This window comes from Leuciscus leuciscus (genome assembly GCF_965113295.1).
Source record: "Leuciscus leuciscus genome assembly, chromosome: 24".
Taxonomy (NCBI): Eukaryota; Metazoa; Chordata; class Actinopteri; order Cypriniformes; family Leuciscidae; genus Leuciscus; species Leuciscus leuciscus.
This window is the reverse complement of record NC_138723.1, coordinates 29,499,816-29,518,647: the sequence shown is the minus strand read 5'-3', so window position 1 is coordinate 29,518,647 and position 18,832 is coordinate 29,499,816. Positions and strand designations below refer to the sequence as shown.

The window sequence follows — 18,832 nt, the reverse complement described above, 5'->3', positions numbered from 1 at the left end:
TAAGTGGCTTTGTCATTTCTGAAAATCTCTGGACCAGGCGTCTAATATAAGATGAAAGCATACATCAATTTGGAGTCAGAGTTGAGATAAGAAAGCAGCGCTCTCCACCCTTCAGGGTCATCTCTGGAGACGCGCATGGAGATATCAATCAGTTCAAAGCAATATAAACGTGTTAGAATTGCATTGCACTTCTTTCATCTTCATTTCCTTCGGACCTGAATGTTTTCTGGGGAGAGACGGTGACCTTTTCATTTAACAGACGCTCATGATATTTAACTCACGAAATCTGACACAAAATAAATGAACGTGATCACACAAGTTCCTTTCAAACATGCAGTTTCGAAGCGTTAGGATCTCGACACCATCTCTGCCGGGAAGGCTGGGATATTATGACAAATCCACAGAAATATCCTCTCGTATGTCCGTTCGGAGAGTTCAGGATTTTGGGGAAACTGGGCAGAAATGCAGGTGCTGGGATTCTTAAGGGAAATCACAGCATTAGTCTGACATTTACTAGCCGTTCACGTAATCTTTCCAAACCGTTTTAAATGTCAACATAGTTCAGCCGTGGACGTGTTGTAAAATAGTTGAGAGGTTGAATTAAAAACAAGGAAAGATGTCGGAGACGCGGCCTAGCGGATCACATGTTGAGCTGTGGTGCTCGAACAGACATTACGGGTTTGAATGCCAAATATATCATCACAATACATCACAATACGTTTTTCCATATCATTTTATATTGATATTTATCACAATATTAATTTCACACCATTAATGGCGGAGAAAACGTATTCCACATGTTTGCTGATTTCAAGTCACCATGCAATAAAAATGGACAATTCTTGTTTTTAATGGAATATTGTAGTATTTAATATAAATTATTCATTATTTAAATAAATAAATAATTTCATTATTTTCATTATTTAAAAAAAAACCATTTAATTGTAATCTTGAATCAGAATAACTCCCCCTCCCTCTTGCAGCATCTCTTCTCTTCTCTGATGAAGTGGGCGGGGCAACCTGTCACTCACACGAGATCCACCAATAGCAAACCACAACCATCCAATCAATTCCCCAGTCAAAATCAAGCCCCGCCCCTAGAGTAATAAATCTGTAATAATTTCAAGTTAAACCTAAAAACATGCAGACTTTTAAGTAGCATGTTCCGAATTGATATTATGGATTAATTTTTTTCAATCATTGTTATCAATGTATTCCCAGGCCTAGTTTCAACCATAACAACGGTGCACCAAAAAGATACTTGAGTTAGCCAAAACAAACGAATAAAAAAAGCTGGGTGTGTTTGATGGCCATCTCGGTCCACCTCTCCGATTCGACAGTCATTACTGCGCTCCAGACACCGCCGCTTTTAACCCATTCCCCAACGGGACGATCAAAATTAAATTTCATAGCTGGAAAAACGACATGCTGTAATTACATTACACAAAAGCCATTTTTAAAAGGCGGAGGAGGAAAAAACCTCGCTCATCCTTGATTAACTGAAACACTATTCTAATCAGGTTTGCAGAAGAGGCCAATCCGCCCCTGCTCGAAACCCTCGGGACACGGGATCAGGGTAATGAGAGGTGCCCGGGCCTTCAAATGAGATCATTCTGCCACTAATTTCACGAACAGGAGCGCGCTGGAGACGTGCACCTATTTACAGGAATGAATCGAGCGTATCAATAAGCAATGAGCAACATCAACTACACGATTGGTTGGAATGGAAGCTGCATCTCGAACAGGGCATCTGTCTCGCTCGTAATGATGTGAAGACGCGCTGGGATTCGTCTGGCGGATGGGAAGTGTTCTCTGAGCAGACAAGTGTTCCCGCCATCCACACACACACTCTCCGATTGTTTACCGGAGAGTTGAAGAGTCAGACAGACAGAGAGATGCTTGTTTTCTGAGAGCCGGGAGGAAGAAAGGATGGTCACGGAGATGTGGGAAACAACCGACTTCACATCAGAGAGACTCTCAATAATGAGCCGAGATCATTTCAAGCCAAACCACAACAAAACACACACGTCTACTCGATGAACGGCATATGAAAACTGCTAGCCAGAGGCTGATTCGTTTAGGGATGGGTATCGTGAGGAATTGATCGATTCTAGATCAGTTTCAGATTTCACTAAACGACTGCCTGACGGAGCTGTTAATGACTGGTTTAGTCATTGTGACCGAGAAAGAAAACAACAGAAAACAACTATATAATTTCATTCGCTGCCACCAGAAGTCTGTTGTCAAAAAATATGAATCACTTTTTAAAATTGAATTAAGAATGCCGTTTAAATTTTTATTCAATTGGAACTGAAATTGAATTAAGCAAATAGGAAGCAAAATTGTAACATTTGGATGGATGGATGGATAAATGGATGGATGGATGGATGGATGGATGGATGGATAAATGGATAAATGGATGGATAAATGGATGGATGGATGGATGGATGGATAAATGGATGGATGGATGGATGGATGGATGATGGATGGATAAATGGATAGATGGATGGATAAATGGATGGATGGATAAATAGATGGATGGATGGATAAATGGATGGATAAATAAATGGATGGATAAATGGATAAATAAATGGATGGATGATGGATGGATGGATAAATGGATGGATGGATGGATGGATGGATGATGGATGGATGGATAAATGGATAGATGGATGGATAAATGGATGGATGGATGATGGATGGATAAATGGATGGATGGATGGATGGATGGATGGATAAATAGATAAATAAATGGATGGATAAATGGATGGATGGATGGATAAATGGATGAATGGATGGATAAATGGATGAATGGATGGATGGATAAATGGATGGATGGATGGATAAATGGATGGATAAATGGATGGATGGATAAATAAATGGATGGATGGATGGATAAATGGATGAATGGATGGATAAATGGATGAATGGATGGATGGATAAATGGATGGATGGATGGATAAATGGATGGATAAATGGATGGATAAATGGATAAATAAATGGATGGATGGATAGATGGATAAATGGATTGATGAATGGATGGATGGATAAATGGATGGATGGATAAATGGATGGATTGATGAATGGATGGATGGATGGATAAATGGATGGATGGATAAATGGATGGATGGATAAATGGATGGATGGATGGATGGATGGAAGGAAAACGCAACACATCTCCAAACTGGTAAAGCGGGAACTTTCCTCCTGAATTAAATGTGCTTCAGTGTCTGGCACTGCCGTTTGCCACCAACTAATTTGGCTTGATCAGAAACACCTGGTCTCGACAAACAAAACAGTCTGTTGGCAAACTCAAACAAACCAAGACACACGGCGCATACGTGCTCCCGAACCCCCGGAGAAGCATATGGTGCGGACGAGCCAGTGAACATGTCATAAAGAGAGAGAGAGAGAGGCTGAACGAAACTCCGTCAGGCTCCATTGGTCTCCGTACGGCCCAATTTATCAGGAACGCTCCCTGTTAAAGGGCATCTCAGGCACGGAAAATCTAGTTCAGAGTTCAGTTGTTCAAGGCCATCGCTGTTTGAAAATGAAGCCGGCAGAAAGAGGCATGCTGGGAAATGCTAAGCGCAGCAGTCTCGCACTATTATTCTGTGATGTTAAACCTGACATCTAACCTCACTGCTGCTGGAGGGCAAGAGAGATCGAACACTGGACGGATATGAACAACACATTCCTATATCAAAGTGTACATTTAATAATCAAGGTTCAAAACAGTATTTTAATGTTTTTGTGGAAACCGTGAAACATCAAGGTTTTTTGATGAATAAAAAGTTCCAAAAGAACAGCGTTTATTTGAAATAGAATTTTTTGTAACATTATAAATGTCTAAAAGTGTCCTTGATATATAAAATCATTATTTATTTTTTTTGATCTTACCCCAAAGTTTTGAATGGCATCACAGTTTCCATAAAAATATGAAGCAGCACAACTGTTTTCAACACTGATAATAATCATAAATGTTTCTTGAGCATCAAATCATCATATTAGAATGATTTCTGAAGGATCATGTGACACTGAAGACTGGAGTAATGATGCTGAAAACTCAGCTTTGATCACAGCAATGAATTACAGTTCATAATATATATACTTTATATAATATTTCACAATATTACAGATTTTACTGTATTTTTGATTAAATAAATGCAGCCTTAGTGAGCAAAAACGTTAAACAATCGTAATTAACTTTTTTTGACATGTAGTGTATAGTTTATCAAGCGCCGAGAATACTTTTTATGCGCAAAAAACAACAAAAATAACGACTTTATTCAACTATTCAACTATACGAATAAAGTCGTTATTTTTGTTGTTTTTTTCGCACAAAAAGTATTCTCGGCGCTTGATAAACTTAAGGTTGAGCCACTGTAGTCACTTGGACTATTTTAACGATGTCTTTACTAACTTTCTGGGACGGCAGATATCGATTACATACAAGCCTATGGAGGAGTGAGACAGCTCTCAGATTTCATCAAAAATATCTTCATTTGTGTTCTGAAGATGAACGAAAGTCTTATGGGGAACAACATGAGGGAGAGTAATTACTGACAGACTTTTCATTTTTGGGTGAACTAACCCTTTAACTATGTTTTGAGGATACATTTGGACCCAGAAGTGACCAAAATCTCCCTTTAGGGACGTCCTCATTTGTAAATCTGGTATAAAAATAAAGTAATTAAAGTTTTTTTGAAAATGTAATGCAGAAAGTTTTGTGTGATGGGTAGGTTTAGGGGTTGGGTTAGCGTGTGTGTGTGCGCGTGTGCGCACGTGTGTGTGTGTGTGTGTGTATGTGTGTGTGTGTGTGTGTGTGTGTGTGTGTGTGTGTGTTCCTCAAGTATGGAACATTCCGGGATAGAGTGAGAAATCCTCTTGCAGTGTTTCCTACAGGGACGCCGTCTCTCGGATGCCCATATGTATTTGTGGCAGCAAACATTTCTCTGGCACTCTCTTCACCTCCCTTCTCCTGCACACTTTTTCCCATCCCGTCATTTTTCACAGCTCCTCTGAGACTGGATTTATACGCATTGCTAAGCATCTGTGTGTGTGTGTGTGTGTGTGTGTGTGTGTGTGTGTGTGTGTGTGTGTGTGGGGAACGTGCTGGTGTATGTGGACTGCAGGGGTCTTCCAGTGTAATTTCTGCCGGCTGGCCCTCCAGCTCTCCAATTAAAGCTCACACACACACACACACACACACACACACACACACACACACACACACCCTTCCCCCTCTACACTAGTGATGAGGACACGTCCTCTCTCAGTATACTGAGTGTGCAAGTATTTTAAAAGAAAGAGATTTCTCCTAAATACTATTGAGATTGAGAAGTGTATTATGTTCACCAAAAGTGCAGTAATATATTCTTATTACAATTTTCTATTCTAATATATTGTATAATGTAATTCATTCCTGTGATCAAAGCTGATTTTTCAGCATCATTACTCCAGTCTTCAGTGTCACATGATCCTTCGATGGCATCGGGACGAGAGAACCAATCAAGTATAGTGTGTCATAGTGGACGACAACCAACTTCAGAACGTCACGACAGATCGGCTGCATCCGATATCACACACTTCCCTACTGTATAGTGGGCTAAGAAGAACAGTATGAGACACAAGAAGTATGTCTGAATTCACAGTACTCATAAAAGTAGGCAAAAACTACCTGGATGATCTAATACTTCCAGTGAGATTCTGAAGTGTGCATCTGATGGACACTTTACATGAGGACACAGGTAGGGTTGCCAACTGTCTCGAATTAGCCGGGACGTCCCGTATTTTGGCACTAACGGCAAATCCCTTTCACTGTCCGGCCAGGTTTTGATTTCGGCAAATCAGTTTTTCATTCATCCATTATTGTTCATGAGTCCAACATCCAGCCATGCAAGAAAAAAATGAAATCTTCCTGAGGGAAAAGTATGCTATTACTTTCTTTAATTTCTTTAAAATGTAGTGTATAATGTTACAAAATCTTTCAATTTCAGATAAATGCTATTATTTTGAACTATGGTTTGTGTGTAATGTGGCTTTTTTGTGTGACCTTAAAATTCGTTTTAGAATTAAATTGTACATAAATTAAGTTAAGCAAAACAAATGTGTTTATATATGTGTCAGAGAAAATTTGAAACACATACGAACCTGAAATGACATATACTGTGTGATACAGTACAAATATTTTAAATGTCCCTTATTTTCCCGTAAAGAACCATGACTGTCCCGCGTTTTTCTTTTCTGAAGTTGGCAACCCTATAGCCACGGGAGAGGGTTTGCGACGCAACTGACGCTGGTAGGTCACGTGACAATGACAACATGGCAGATGTAGTCCAGATTACATTCATAGTACACACATTCATACTACACTCTCAGAAAATAAAGTACATAATCGTACCTTTAGGGGTACAATGGCTTATCACTGGGGCTGTACCCTCAAGGGTACCTTAACCTTCAAAAGAAACGGTACATATATGTACCTTTTAATGCTTTTTGACCCTCAAAAAGGTACATATATGTACCTTGAGGACCAATAATAAGCCCTATGGGGTGCGTTAGTGTAGATTGTACCTTGGGGGACAGAAATGGACTCCTACTGTATGTACCCCTGTTTCTGACAGTGTATATAGGACATACTTTTTTAGCGTCCGTGAAGTAATTACTTAGTACCAACTCAAGAGACTATGCGATTTCGGACGCAGCCATAGACTAGCATGTTTATTTTTTTTCAGTCCGCCACGATGGGTTTTGTCACATCTGTGGCGTTGGCCAATAGGAGCACAGAAGCTCTTCCGTACACAGCTTTCAAACATGGCGAAACGAAATATGAGCGATTGGTGCTACGCGGTGAATTGAAAAACAAGAATTGAACATTTTAAGAGCTACTATCGTAACAGAGAAGATATTGTGTTATCTGAACCCAGCATAAGCGAACAAGACTTTTGCTTAAAGGGATAGTTCACTGCAAAACGAAAATCATTTGACTCAAAAGAGGTTTTTTTTTTGTTAAAAACATATCACAAATGTAATATAATAATAATAATTATAAACATTATACATTTGAGATCTCCAATCGTGCTCAGATTTAGCCAAAATACCAAAGTCTGCAATCAAAACTCAGATATTTCAATAATATCTCAATTGTTTCTCCTAAACAGAGCCGTGACTGAACGGCGAGCAAACTGAGGCGTTATCTTAAGACTTCATATTTCACAAAAAGACCCCAGCAAATCTCACATGATCTCAACAACGTATCAAACTGTGCTCAGAATTGAGAGAACTCAAGAATATCCCAAACATCGCTCCTTAAGAAATGAATGGTCAGCAAAATGAGGCTATATTCATGAATCTCAGATTCATCGATAGGAAAATGAAAAGCGTAATCTCACATGATTCAGAAGAAATCTCAGCCATGTCTCAACGTGTGCTCAGATTTATATAGGCCTATACCAATTTAATTCTCCTCTGGATTTAAAGCATAAACATCTGAGATAGGGCAACAGTCAAATGATTCATCGAATTGTTTATGTGATAAATACATCTATTACAAGCCTCTGGAAAAGGTGCAAATCGATGAGCTAGTTTGGATCTCAAGACTGAAACCAAAACCAGCGAAGTTTACGCAACTCTATAAACAAAGACAATAAACAAATACAGAACAAGCATGTGATGTTGTAATATCTCTTGAGACCCAAAAACACCCTGAATTGTTCATTTTCTCAAGCTTAACATCACATGACTATTTCCCGCCGTCCAGCGCGTGACACACAGAAATAGAGCGATTCACACTTTTGTGACAAAGGTGTTGAAAATCTAAATGACTGTATTCTCATGTGCTGGTCCACACGCCGCAGGAAGTGGCAGGTGCAGAGGGGCATTATGGGTATGATGGGTGCTGGGAATTGAAACCAATTACATTAGCGGGTGTTGTGAAGTCTGTGCGAGCGCTGCCCCGTGGCCCTCCATTATTTCATCTGTTCACACACTCCTGTGTTCATCTGTGCGCGGGCGAGACGTCTCTGGGTGTCCAAGAATTTCATTTCCTACTCAAGTGTTTTTGTCTTGTTTTCCAGTACAAATATCCTTAAATCAAGATGCATTTATTTGAGAAGCAAAAATGTCCTAAGACGTTAACTCTCTCAAAAGTTGCCTTTTTTTTTATCATTCACAAAACTTGCATGGCCTCCAGAATATTTTGTTTGCATGAATAATATGTAAACATTCAATATATCAATAGAAAGAACAGAGCCAATGCTTTAAAACAAAAACATTGTAATTTATCCTCATGTATTTTTTTTTTTATCAACACTTGAATGTTGGAAAGTTTCATGGAAAAAGCAACATTTTGAACAAAAAGCTTTGAAAATGACGTTTTTATCCAAATATAGATGGAGGAGATCGAGTCCATCAATTTTTTTCAAATCAACTTAAAAATCAACAGTGGCGGTAACGCTGTCAAATCACTGGCCAATCGGCGTGTTACTGATTATATTTACTCACTTTGCTGAGTTTGTGTAAGACAAATCTGCACAGATTTAGTGCAAATACTCAACTCGTGAGTCGTCATGATATATTAAATACAGAGTATTGCACAGAATCTGCTCATATCTGGCTTACTTGCACACACACGTCACTACGCAACAAATAATGGCGCGCTTGTTCATTTGCATTGAAGCAATAGCGAAGAGTAAAAAGCATTGGGTTAACAGAAAAGACATTGCTATTTTCCAACATCCTACATTTTTTTTATGTTATTTGTACTGCAATGATCTGTCCACCTAAAACACATTTTTGGTGAAAAGCATGAGGATGAAATAGGATTTAGAAATTTTTGAAGGAAATTGGATTTAGTTTGAATAAGAAATGAATGTATGAAATCCATATTCTATATTGTTACATAACTACATACTACTATTACACACTGTGTGACACACACACACACACACACACACATACATAGGCCTACATACATATTATATATATATATATATATGCATGCTGTGACATAGTTAATCTGGTTTATTTCTTTTATTTTGGCCAGTAGAAGTTCTGAATGGCCGGTAAATTAAACATTTAGTAGCCAAATTGGCCGGTGAGTGAAAAAAATTCACTTCAAACCCTGCCTGTCAACGTTTAAGGCTTTAGATGTTCTTGCACCTCTCTCAGACCTACTCCACCCATCCTTTACTCATCAGGGTCAGGAGGACATCCACGAAACAGAGATCCTGTTCGCTCATTACTTCCCCTCAAACACTGACACGTCCCGCCAGTAATGGACGGAGCAGCGCGCCTTCAAGGTCAGCCGGCCGAGAGCAAACGCCTTCAGGAGACTCCGCTTCCCACTCGCTCCCGCTCGCTCCCGCTCCGGTGGGCAGGTGATGAACACACTGCTGCTCTGGGAGATGCTTGAAACGCAAGAGAGAACATACCGACTATGTTTACTAGGATACTCGCCAAGACGGGCGTTTTTACATCATTTTGTGTGAATTCGTCCGTTCAAGCGCAAGATGTCAAAGAGAATTCAATCCAGTATTCGCGCGCTGTCTGAGACGGCAGACACTGAGACGAGGTTTTCGGGGCGCGCTTCGGATGTTTGCGTTCATGAAACTTATTGATCTGCAAACGTCCTGTAATAATGTAGGAAACCACTCGTTAACAGTTCATGTTTAACTTGCATATACTATTTACACGTGTTCTGAGTGAACGATCAGCTATCAAGAGCATTCAACAGAAGTGCTCTCGTACTCTCTCTCTCGACATTTAACGTTAATAACACATGCCTCATTTTACTTTCTTTGCCATTGACTTCTGACCGAACTACAAACTTTCCACTGATGCCTGTGAAAAAGGGATGCGATTGGCTTGCTTATCAGCTCGCAACCACAGCTATATAGCCTACTATATAATTTTGTTTAATATTCCACTAATTATATACATTTACTTCATAGACAGTCTTCTTTTAGTATATCCCCATTATACTCTCTGTTGGTGTTTCTTTGTCTGGATACACACAGTACACACGCTGCCTGGTATCGGTATTGGTGCATCCCTAACAAAAAATTGTTGGCAAATATCATTTCTACAGCACTTGCTATGATGTGACATGCCTCATGTGTGTTTGACTCACATTTACAACATCCGCCCAAACAGAAGATTGTCCAGCCGCTGCAAACATCATGGCATTGAGGTGTGTTTGGGTATCTGTCATACCGTACAACTGCTAACATAAGACTATAGACATAACACAATGCAAGAAAGTCATTCTCTGAGCCATTTAAGGTCTGGGAAATATTTCTAATAAAAAACTAAACACCTCAATATTTTTCAGCTTTGATGAAAATCAATAAAAAAATGTGTGTGTGTGAAATGGCATAAAGTGAAGTAAACTCAAAACGGTTTATTCAAGTAAAAAAAAAATTACAAATATATAACTGGCAATACTATGTTTGTGATATAAAAGGCCTCATCCAGAAACACATTTTGGTACTTCGCCTTTCACCTTTATACGGTTGGATTTTGCCTGAAACGTAATCATCTGGAAATAAAGCAGCACATTGAGCCGGTTCTGCGGGAGAATAGTAGGTCAGAGACGATCAAACGGTTTGTGTGTGTCTTTGTAGTGCGGATGAGCAGGTCTGAATGCCGGATCCTCCCAGCCTGATGCATTTGAGCAGTTTTTCCACTTCATCACACTGGGAAATGTGTTGCAGAATGGTCCTGCATGCTTATTAATGCTCGAGGGTCTGACTAACAGCGTTCTTGGCCTCAGTCACTATCTACACACACATGCTAATCAAAAGCAATCAGCGAAGTCATTACAGGAAGAAACATGCATGCCAAATGTAGCTCAGAATGGAGGACTAGCATACTATTTCTGCCTATACTGCACCATATGTGCTGAATATCGCCTATTCTTGCACACAGTGTATGTGTTTTAAACCGTAGCATCACTATGTGTGTTTAACACAGCAAGGGGCGTCCAGATATCATCTCAGAAGTATAACGTTATTTCGCATTTTAATCCAATTTGGTGTAAAATGACTTGACTTTTGCCAGTCTGACTTTGATGAGTCATGGAGATGTTAAATCACAGCTCTGGTTCGGAAGGTCAAGGCGAGTGCGTTGCCTCGAGATACACTCTTGCACACAGTGTGCTTTGGTTACTGCAGATTTGGGCGGATGAAGAAGATCATCAGGGTTTTCAATGCATGGACAAAAACTACAGAACACACAATACATAATGAATCTGAATGTTCAGTTATGAGCTAGGCTACACACCACACACACACACTCTCACAAACACACACACACACACACACACACACACTCTCACAAACACACACACACACACGTTCTCACAAACACACACACGTTCTCACAAAAACACACACACACACACACACACACACACACGTTCTCACAAACACACACACACACACACACACACACACACACACACACACACACACACACACACACACACACACACACACACACACACACACACACACACACACACACACACACACACACACAGACACATTCTCACAAACACACACACACACTCTCTCTCACACACATACACTCTCTCTCTCACACACACACACACACACACACACACACACACACACACACACACACACACTCTCACTCTCTATCTCTCTCCCTCTCACACACACACATATTCTCTCTCTCTCTCTCTCTCTCTCTCTCTCTCTCTCTCTCACAGACACTCTCACACAAACTCTCTCTCTCTCTCTCTCTCTCTGTCTCTGTCTCTCTCTCTCTCTCTCTCTCTCTCTCTCTCTCTCTCTCACACACACACACACACACACACACTTCATCTATCTAATGAACTCCAGGGGGCAGCTTACATTGATTTCAATCAACAGCATTATCAGTCATATTAGATGCTGTAGCATCTGGTAGAAACACAATCAGATACAGTTCAGAAACTTCGAGACATCACGGCTGATATAAATGATCCTTCTCGAAGCCTTGCCTTAAAAACATCACACAAGCTTTTGCTTTATAGAAGTCCAGCGTGTTTGGATGGTTTTGAACACATTCTTACAGAAACTAGACAAAAATATGGTAAAATGTTGCTGCCAGGGCACTTAAAAATCCTTTAAAAAAAGTATTATGGATAAAGCGATGGAATAAACTGATTTTCCATGTTTTTTTGCATGGAATTCCAAAGATACTTTTTTGGGTAGTTTTTTAAGGAAATATAGAATAGAATAGAAAAGTGGAACTTGAGAACATCATGCTGTGAATGAAACATGCATTTTTGAGTAGAATATCCCTTGGACAAATTCTTTGAAGAAAAACAGCAGATAAAAATGTGTCACATAAAATTTATAGTAAAAATATATTTTTTTTCCCCAATTTATGAACAGATTTTACACCGTAAATGGAAATCTCTGATTCATTTCTATGGGACATTCTATATGTATATCTTGTTGATCAGTGCACATTATTCCACAGATGAAAAAATGATGTTCTCATAATCTTTAATTTGCTCCACCTGTAAAATCTCTTTCCATTTCAGATTACATCACCAACTCCTCTATTCTAGTCTGTAACGCCAGTGTATCTTTATCGCCCTACATTTATTCTCATCAAATATCCTTTCACTTAGAAATGGGTCAATGGGAGTAAAATGGGTTACGACTGGTTGATTTTATGATAGTTGAAGAGTCCTAGTACATCCCATTTCTTGCACCTTAAAATTCTTTTAAAAAAGTTGTCAAACTGCTATTTTGAAATATGAAACACTCTAATATTGCTAAAGGGGTGAAGATAGTAAATGTCTTCCCATAGAGATGGAACTTTCTTCCCTCAATGTTTTAAGAAACGATACTCCAATTTTCACCTCCTTTTACACAGTTCACAGAAATCTCCATTTGTTTCCTATGAGGCATTGTACAAAGAGTTAGCAACAGTAACAGTAGAATAATGTTTAATGTTGTTTGTGTGTCTATGTGGTGTTTTTAATATGCTTTAAGACAAACCATGTGTAAATTCATAAGTCGACACCATTGCTGAGTATTTCCTCCTTAAAACTGCAGTGAACCAAAGACAGTCTCAGAAACACGCTTTGAAATCACTGGTGTTTCTGACGTCACAAACTACCTTGTAACCAATCAGATCAACGTGTGATCGTCAACCAGTGGATCTCTGAGCTGAGTGAGTGAGTGGAGGCGGGGCTCATCTGCATATTCATAGAACCGCGAATACTAAATGAGGCGAGGGTGTCGAGTTACATTCAAGATATTTTATGGCATGAAGAATGTCTTTTCCAAGGAAAAAACATTTAAATATGTCATTTTGGTGATCAAAGATGAGTTTTAAGGAATAAAATGATTGACTACAGGGAGACTTTAAATATCTTAGAGGCGCTTGTGTTCGAGTTATAATGGAAGCTGGGAGAAATGAGCCAATCTGGGAGGTGAAAAACCAGAGGGAACAACCAGAATAGGAAGTTCATCTTGGTGTCAGCAGCTGAAAGATGAGAACCAGAGGGAATGTATTCAAGGTTGCCTAAAAACTCCCCCCGCCGGCTCCTCAAAACGCAGCTAAGCGAGACACACAGCAAGTCTGGCCGTCTGATGCTGAGCCCATCGTGGAAAGCTGTAAATACGCTGGCGAATCATAAAGCCAGCAGGTGCGTTCGCTGCTGACGGTTAATCATCCACCTGTCTCCCTTTCTCACAGCGGGAGGCTCTTCAAAACACCTTCCTCATCAAGATCCTCACAGCGCTCCGGTTCCCTGACGCTCACCCCGGAAACGCTCAGTCACATTCAGAAATCAGGGGGAAATGTGGCCACATACCAACCAAACAGGTGCGGAAGACGATAGCATGTTTGTCATCGAGACTTCGCCGTGTTTGGATGCCGCGGGATACTCCGGTGATGGATATAACGGCGAGAGAATGATAGCCTCCCCGCAGAGATCTAATAAATAACGCAGGAATCAAATGGAGATAAGGTTTCTCAGCTCCCCAGAGGTTAAGAGCTGCTAAACGAGGTTTTAGCGCAGGAGTATCGCCTCCGATAAAGGTTAAGCCCACTTCAGTGAATCTGCCGCTAAATCACGCCGGACTGGAGTATCGGTTATTCAACCGAGAGAGAGAGGAAAAAAATGGCTATTCAAGCTCTAATTCAATAGCTATTCAACAAGCCTTTAACAACACTATCAGTGCATTACATTTTAAGAGCAAAGAATATGCAAAGAATTTCAGGGTAATTTTTATGGAGCAAGGTTTGTAAAAATCACAGCAACTACTTTACTTCTATAATGTAACCCATTTCTGAGTAAAAAATGATAGGCCTATTTGATGAGAATAAAATGATTGATTAGACCACAAAATGCTGGCGTTACAAAACAAAATACAGCAAGTGGTTGGAGGAAAGAACTTGAAAATGAAGAGGGCTTGGTGATGTCATCTTGGTGATGTCATCTTTCTGGTCTGCGTCGACTCGATCACGTGATTCGCTCTGTGCTGTCGTGTCTCTGGACCGGAGCCCCAATGGAAAGCATATTTACACTGTCTGAATCGTTCCCTATCCCCTATATAGTGCACTGTGTGCCGTTCACCTTGTGTAAAATAGTAAATGTGTGAATAAGTGACCGATTTCAGCAGCAGCTTCAGCGTCTGTTTATAGTGTAGGGGGCGGAGCTTCAGATTCTAGAGAGCATTTGATTGGACAGGAAATCTGATGAGAAGCTGAAGTGCAGAGTGATGTCATCAAAATCACTGATCCATATTGGCGGAAGTGAGAGACTGTGTTACGACCTGTGTTTAGCTTATTGTTTTCTATTGCTCTGTGTTCCTTTTCTCTTTCTTGTTTTCTCTGATTTCAAACAGGTTATCCAATCATGGGTTGTAAGAAGCCATTGGTTGCCCAGTCGGGGCGTGGTCTTTATAAGGAGCTCATTGTTGGTTCGGTCGCACGTGTGTTGAGAGCTCCGGAATCCCTCCTCCGGCCGATGATCAAATTGTGTATTAGAGACTTTAAAGGAACCGTATGTAAGAAATGTATTTCAATTAATCATAAAATGGCCCTGATATGTCACTAGACATTAAGAAATCATGTTCATTTCAAATACTTATATCACTGACAACAGTAGTCCGGCCAGGATTTTGTCATTTAAAAGTGAAGTTGCAGCCCTCAACTGATGTTGATGTTGTCATGTTGTGTTTTGGCCTGAAGCTCCACCCTCCACCTATCTACCAATCACGAAGTCAGTAGTGTTTCGGCATCCGGGTTGCCAGCTCTGCTCTAGTTACCACAGCTGCAGCTACAAACGTGTCGGATAAAAAATGCCAGCCTATCTGGCAACCTCGAGTCAGGGGGGAGGGGGAGGGGATACACCGCTCTACAGTCATTTGAAAGTGATTGCAGTACCAGTTTTGGCCACAATCTTACATACGGTTCCTTTAATTAGTTCAAGTGAACGTGCATCTTGTGGTAACCTCTGAACCGTTCTCCTATGTCTAAACCATCTTAACAGTGTGGAGCGTAGGGGTGTCCTGCCTTGTTTATTTTGAAATAGTTTGATCTCTGTTTTTTGGCAGGGAGTTAGGTAAGATAAATGTATTTTCTTTTGTTATTTGATTAGGTCATTAATTTTCCCCTCTTTTCTTTTATATTCGTTTTGTTTGTTATTTTGGCCTTTTGGACACCCTGAAGAGTTGCTCTTTATTTCACTTGTTGTTCTTTAATAAATGTATTACTTCTTGCTTAAATTTTATGCATTTGTTTTTTTTATTATCGACCGGAGTGATGCGTGCTGGGATTCCATTTCCACAACCCAACAATAATTTATTACGCCTCTTTAGTGTTTTATATTCCCCTAAAGTCGGGGCGTGATAGACTGTAAGTTTTGAATGCTTATATCTTATAAATGTGAATTTTGTCATTGTTTTGGAGCACACAAGATAACAGTAAGGCTGACATATTCATACTAAAACAAAAACATTATTTAATTTCATGAGGACTTTAAAGGTTCACTACAGAATTATGGGCTCGCTATTAACACCTTGCGGATTAAATAAATCCTCTGTAGTGTATCTTTAAACTAAATGATAAATACCAACAATATGTTTTTGATGTACACTTTGAAATCATTCTAATATGCTGATTTGATGCTCAAGAAACATTTCTTATTATTTTTTGGGAAAACTATTGTTCTGCTTCATATTTTTGAGGAAAGGATAATAATAAAAATCTTACTGATCCCAAACTTTTCAACTATTGTCTAATACCTGATATAAATACACTTGACTGACTTCTGACAACATTTGTTGTTTGAAACATTCAAAACAACCCCAAATAATAAATATAACAATTAACTTACAGTATCGATACAGACATATACATTTCAAACGAACGCTTGGTTTCTGACAGCGCAGCTCTAGATGGAACGAAAGCTGCCTAAAAATAAAACCCATGAGCTCCTCGCTCATCACCAATGCCCCAGAGAGCAGAAAACTTCTCCCAGGTTCTTGTCTTTCAAAAACTTTCATCATCTCCACATTATTCACGCCTAAATGATTTAAAAAGCGTGTGTTAGAGAGAATTAGCGCTCGCGGGTCGGGTCCGCCGTCCTCCATAGGCCTGAATCAGCCGCCCTGACACGGAGAATGAGAGTCCTGTACATCTGCCCTGTAATAGATAACCACAGCCACTCGGAGTGAGTAATGGATGGATGTTTAATCTGCTGAGGTAGTGATACCGGGAGAGCGAGCGAGAGCGCCGTAATCCTTGTAATCCACGGTAAACAAAGTCTTCCCCTCTACGAGTGTTATCAGCAGTGGCGCTGGGAAAATATAAAGTGCTTTTGAACATATTAGTGTAATCCAATCCGAAGCCGAGGAGCCCGAAAGGTCTTCGCAAACTCTGAGCGCAAATATGGGTTTCATCTTCAGGGACTACACAAGACGGGAAACAGACCTAGTTTTTATGTAAAAGACTATGACTATGAGAGTCTTAAAAGCTGGAAGCTGAATTACGGCGCTTATATGTGCGTGTGTGTGTGTGTGTGTGTGTGTGTGTGTGTGTGTGTGTGTGTGTGTGTGTGTGTGTGTGTGTGTGTGTGTGTGTGTGTGTGTGTGTGCAGATCAACATCTCTAGGCCAGAAGGTCTTCATACTGGAAAGATCCATGTAGGATAAACACTGGTAGTAAAACAAAGACAGAAGGAGATTTAAAAACAAGATCATAAGGAAAGATAAAAGATAGAATTTAAGTAGATAGAATCTACTTTAACATGTACCAGAAGCTACAAACTTAGCATTAAAGATGGTGTAGAGATGGCAAAGACTTCAAGATACCACAAAATACTAGCGGTTCGTGATTTCAACAAACCCAAACGCTAAAAACTAAACTTCAGTATGTGCTATTATTCACCAAATCATGCGACTTGTGCAACAGAAGTGATTGGACTAATAGTGGACAATAAAACAGTTTTACTTTTTACGTTTGGGAGCGGAAATCTCACCAAGGCTGCATTTATTTAATCTAAAATACAGTAAAAATAGTGAGATATTATTGCAACTTTTCTATGTGAATATATTTTAAACAGTAATTCATTCCTGTGATCAAAGGTGAGTTTTCAGCATCATTACTCCAGTCTTCAGTGTCACATGATCCTTCAGAAATCACTCTAATATGATGATTTGATGCTCGAGAAACATTTATGATTATCATCAATGTTGAAAACAGTCGTGCTGCTTCATATTTCTGTGGAAACCGTGATTCTTTGATAAATAGAAACAGCATTTGTTTGAAAAAGAATCTTTTGTGACATTATAAATGTCTTTACTGTCACTTTTGATCAATTTAATGCTGAATAAAACCTATTTCTTTCCCAAAAAAAGAAAGAAAACAATCTTCCTGACCTCAAACTTTAGGTAGTGTCCTCAGCTAGTGGCGGCACTGCAAAACCCTGTCGGAAATGTGTTGTGCCAACTCAGAGAAGAATGTGAGCAGTCGGCCAACAGTAAGTGTGACCGTGCCAAAACCTGTCCAGAGCCCTACAAGACCCTCGTCCACGCCAAAACAAACCCGCATCAAGATTCATTCCCGAATGATTATGGATTCATTCACATACAACCGTCATTTTCCACCGCTAAACTGTTGCAGAAAACCCTAAAGAATCAGTTTCAGGAACACAACTCCCTGAATCAAATCTTCCAAGTGCCTGAAGGTTTCCACCCCGATCAAACACACTGATATAGCATTACAAGACTTCATAGAAGAGTTGCACACGATTAGCTCACTCAAAAAATGAGTTCTGGCCTTTCCAACAGTCACGACAAACTTGCGCTTCATGTCGTGAGTGTTTGTAGTCGAGTGAGGCCTGCGGTGCCTTTTGATTAACTGCAGCCTCTGACAATATGCCTCCAATAGAGGAGAAAAGTGGAGACCCTAATGAGCTCAATGTGATTTGACTCCCGCCGGGGAGCGCTGAATACACTTTGTCTTCTATTGAGAACGAAATAATCAAGATCTTTTGTTATAGCATGACTTTAAGTCGCCTATGAAGTGAAACGCGAACGCCTGCGCAGAACCTGAAGTTTGTTTGCGGCGGCGCGATCATACGCCGCTCTCCAGCTGCGTATCAGGTTTTATCTTCCACGGAGGTCTTATTTATAAACCCTAAGAGGTGTTCGGCAGCTGTAGAAATGACTCACTCGCTAAACGTCATCATCTTCTGATTCACAAAAGACCCATTTAAGGCCCTTTAATCTAGGGAACACAACAATACGCCGAATACAATTACAGGCACAACGTGAACTAATCTAAATCTTCTCTTAAAC

General features: G+C 40.0%; 1 protein-coding gene and 1 long non-coding RNA gene across 4 annotated transcripts in view; one reads left to right on the top strand and one right to left on the bottom strand.

Annotated features, from left to right (window-relative positions):
- Window positions 1-18,832, bottom strand: part of ttc28 (tetratricopeptide repeat domain 28) — a 327,199-nt gene that overhangs the window by 186,989 nt on the left and 121,378 nt on the right. The window lies entirely within an intron of this gene.
- The window catches only part of LOC309489831, a 252,961-nt gene that overhangs the window by 177,196 nt on the left and 56,933 nt on the right, over window positions 1-18,832 (top strand). The gene's annotated exons all lie outside the window — the stretch shown is intronic.